This window comes from Phoca vitulina, unplaced genomic scaffold (assembly GCF_004348235.1).
Source record: "Phoca vitulina isolate PV1807 unplaced genomic scaffold, GSC_HSeal_1.0 scaffold61, whole genome shotgun sequence".
Classification (NCBI taxonomy): domain Eukaryota; kingdom Metazoa; phylum Chordata; class Mammalia; order Carnivora; family Phocidae; genus Phoca; species Phoca vitulina.
The window spans coordinates 2,054,128-2,058,600 of NW_022589764.1; the positions used below are offsets into that span (position 1 = coordinate 2,054,128).

General features: G+C 41.9%; 1 long non-coding RNA gene across 1 annotated transcript in view; it reads left to right on the forward strand.

Moving 5' to 3' along the window:
* LOC116623831 overlaps positions 1 to 2,630 on the forward strand; it is a 39,636-nt gene extending 37,006 nt beyond the window's left edge. The window contains exon 3 of the long non-coding RNA XR_004297769.1: positions 2,092 to 2,630. This is a non-coding gene — a long non-coding RNA (uncharacterized LOC116623831). The remainder of the gene's footprint in view (positions 1 to 2,091) is intronic.
* The last annotated feature ends 1,843 nt before the right edge of the window (positions 2,631 to 4,473 follow it).

The window sequence follows — 4,473 nt, forward strand, 5'->3', positions numbered from 1 at the left end:
CTTCTTCTTCTTTCTTTCTTTCTTTCTTTCTTTCTTTCTTTCTTCTTTCTTCTTTCTTTCTTTCTTTCTTTTTCTTCTTTCTTTTCGACAGAATGGTAAAAGTCACAGAAATTAAGCAACTTTTTAAATTTCTCACCCAGGCCGAGGGTCACTTTGTTGACAATGAAAAAAATTAAAGGTCAAGGTCATGTTCCCCTTGCTCATCTTTTTATTGGTGCAGAAAGATAAATGCAGAGCTCCGAATGCACCTACAGATAAAAGTTCCAGTCCCCCTGCATGCATCCATCCATCCATGTCCCCATGACCCCTAGGATACCAAGGGACATTCAGCTTCAAGTGGGAAAGAAAATTTGCTGGAAAAGACCTCCTCAGAGCTCAGCAGAGCTCTGCCACTGGAGTCCTGACTTACAGGACATCAAGAATGCAGTGTGGGCCCACATCTTTCTTCCAAATAATTCTTGATGAATTAGCTCAACTTCTCAGTTTAACAGACTGCTTACCTATCCTAGTATGTTTTTCTGTTTGGCCTAACAAAGGCAAGTGGTTTTGTGAGATAGCTAAGATACAGATCCTCTTTTGCAAATATAAGAATGAATTCTAAAGCTTGGTTGGGGGATCAGAGCGGGGTCCCACACCATCATTTCATTTCTGGCTTTAACACCCTTTCATGACCAGAAAAAAAAAAAGAAAGTTGAAGCAGAGGTTGTATGCCAAATTGCTAAATAACCATAATTCAACCATGTCTACACAGTGGCAGACAAATGCTTTGGATGCAAACAGACAAACTCCGTACAGTCCTTCATAGGACTTAAATGTTTGGAACCATGTTTTTCTTAAAGGGTATCTAGGACACAACTCTTGCCTAGATATATTTTAAATCAATTGGCAGAGAATATTTTCAAAGGACTTCGAACAGAAATTATTTCATTAAAATACAATATATATATATATTTGGGGGAGGAGAGGGATCAAGATAATATGTCTGTTAATTCAGATTCAGAGGCCAGTCTTTTATTTAGAGGGACGGTCTCCAACTTCACATGATGTCACTTTAACTGGACAGCCGTGTTTGTGGAATTCCCCTGGTAGGCCAGGTGCTGGTCAGACAGGGACAATGTGGTGTTCACCTGTACCCTGGTTCTCCAAATGCATTTGTTGAACTGAACTAAATGCATGACCTGGCACAGCTGGTGGCATCCGAGACTACTGGAATACGAAGCCCTAGTGTCCATGCCTGAGCCCTGCTATGACTAACCCCTTTCCTGCCTATTTCCTGTTCCAGACAGAAAAATATCCATAACTGGTTAGTCGATTCAAAATAAGAACGATGGCAACAATAATGCAATAAAAACCTAGATACAGCACTCACCGCACATCAGAGACCATGCCACGTCCTGTTATTTTCTGTGATCCTTACAGCAGCTGGAGGGGAGGTAGGATACTGGTCCCATTTCCATTTCACAGCCAAAAAAGGTGAGATTTAGAGAGAAGAAGGGCTCAAGTCATAGAGTGAGCATGGGGTGGACCCAGAATTCAAGCTGGTTTCTGTTGTCTGATCTGGATACTGTGCCATTAATCATGATCCAGACTCACCAGACTGGACCTTAAAGTACAGGGGATTTTAAGGGCACCTGGGTGGCTCAGTTGGTTAAGCTGCCAACTGGATTTCAGCTCAGGTCATGATCTCAGGGTCCCAGGATCGAGCCCCGAGTTGGGATCCACATTCAGCATGGAGTCTGTTTAGGGATTCCCTCTCCCTCTGCCCCTCTCCCTGCTCACACACACACACACACACACACACACACACACACTCTTTCTCAAATAAATAATTTTTTTTTTTTTTTTAAAGCACAGAAGTTTCTAGAAAAGAAGAGGGATTTCCCTGGGCCACAGTGTATACCCAAAGCAAAGTTGGAGTGGGAGATCTCTTCTGGGAACTGGATCTTTCTTTCTTTCCTCTTCTTTTCCTTTTCTGATGACTCCATTAAGCTGTGCTGGGATGGTGAGGCCCTTGAGTAGGGTGGGAGAGAGGAAGAAGAAAGACCCTGCTCATTCTGACCCTCTGCCCTCTTCCTGTTCTCCTTCCCGCAGGACCGATGGGCTGAACAGTTTTAAAACCTGGCTGTGGCCATTCATTTGGACGACTCCAGCAGACCCACCTGTCCTACAGTTCAACTTCTCAAACCTACCCTGTTTGTAATTCCTCAGCAGGATTCTGAGCTCTGCTGGGCATATTTCGGTTTTACAGTTAATCAGAAAGATTTTGTTCCAAATTTGCCCTAAGTGTGGGCCTTTATTAATGCGATACGCCTCACATTAGTGAGTGCCTGCTTTTGAGCCATATGCCCTGAATAAGTTATCAGGTTTCATTGTTTACCCTTGGTTAAAAAAAAAAAAATTCCATACACTCTGACCTCATGACACCTAAACCCTGCCCGTGCAGTTGAAACAGGAAAACTAGTCATCTGATATCATGAAGGCAAATCAGCTGGTAGATGTGCTCAAATGTTTCCGTTTCCACCAGTGTGTGGGCATTGTGGGGAGCCATAGATTATTAATCAGGAATGTGCAGGAGAGGATTTCTTGTTTGTGTGTTTGTTAATTTCCAAAATAAACCCAATACAAAGAGATACGGCTACAGTGCATTTATTTTTCATTGTTAGCACATATCATTATGTCATCATGTAAGAATTGCTCAAATAAGTAGAAAAAAAAATTACCACATGGATTGCTTAATGCCACCCCCCCCCCCCCCCCGCCCCGACTCCACAGCCCGCCTGTGGAGTTGTCTGAGAAAGGAAAAAACATGAGCATTAGTCAGGCCCTCGGGGTGAGGAGGCTTCTTACCATGAGCCGGTGCCAGGTTAGTCTGGGTGTCTGCAGTGCGGGCTTTGGCAGGCCACCAGAGAGAGGGCATTTCATAATCCAGGACTCACCCCAGAGGATTCTGAGCCAGCAAAACACTAATGGGAACCCAGGGTGAGAGGAGAGTGAGGGAATTTATTCTGCAGTTCAAAACCTTCCACGCTTAAAGACGTTTCCTCTCTAGCTTTGATTTCTTTTTATTTTAGCTGCTGCACATTTTTTTTTTCCCTCAGATTATATAATGTATCAAATTGTTCGGTCTTCAGCTCCCTTGAATGCACTGTTTCACAGATTCATCCCTAAAGAATATACTGGCTGTTTTGGGAAGAGGTTGGGGAAAGATGGTTGTTTTCGTAATAAGATATAAAAATAATGAACATTTATTGAGCACTTACTTATACCAAGTGTTGTGCCAAAATGTGCATGGGATATCTCAGTAGTTCTCAGAAACATAGAATCTGGGTACTGTTACCAAGCCTAATTGCAGCTGGGGAAACAGAAGCATGCCTGAGGTCACGGAGTAAATAAGTAGCCAAGGCAAAAAGTAAACCCTTGTAGCTTGATCAAGTTCATGCTCTTAAGATCAATTCTGTGTCCCTGCAAATGGTAGCAGCTCTTGCCTTGGTGTCTACCAGGAGCGGTTGATGGGGTCTAGGTTTCCATCTTTGCTAAGTACCTATTCTGCTAACTAATATGTACTTTAAAACTACCGAAAACAAAACAAAACAAAAAACTGCACTGAGTTGGAAGATAGGTTGGCAGTTTCTTACAAAACTAAACATATTCTTACCATATGATCTAGTAATCACATTCCTTGGTGGTTCTGAGTTCCATCTGAGTTGAAGATTTCTGTCCACAGGGAAACCTGAACATGAGTGTTTATAGGAACTTTATTCATAATTAGGAAAACTTAGCATAGCACCAATCAAGATGTTCTTCAGTAGATGAATGGATAACAAACTGTGGTACATTGGACAATAGAATATTATGCATCAATAAAAAGAAATGAGCACTCAAGCCATGAACAGACATGGAGGAACCTTACATGCATATTGTTAAGAGAAAGAAGCTAGTCTGAAAAGGCTACATACTGTCTGATTCCAGCTATATGCATTCTGGAAAAGGCAAAAGGATGGAGACAGCAAAAACATCAGCTATTGCCAGAGGTTTTGTGGGGGAGGGAGGGATAAATAGGTAGAACACAGAGGATTTATAGGACAGCAAAACTATTCCATCTGATACCATGATGGTGGATATATGTCATTATACATTGCCAAAACCCACAGAACATACAACAACACAAAGAGTGAACCTAATGTAAACTATGAACTGTAGCTAATAATCATGTATCAGTATCGGTTCATCAATTCTAACAAATGTACTACACTAAAGCAAAATATTAATAATGGGGGGAAGGTGGGGAGGGGTGTAAGGTGATATAGGGCCTTTTTAAACTTTCCACTCAATTTTTCTTTTCTTTTTTTTTTTAAAGATTTATTTATTTATTTTTAGAGAGAGAGAGAGAGAGCATGAATGGAGAGAGGGGCAGAGGGAGAAGGAGGGAGAGAATCTCAAACAGACTCCTCTCTGAGCACAGAGCCTGATTGG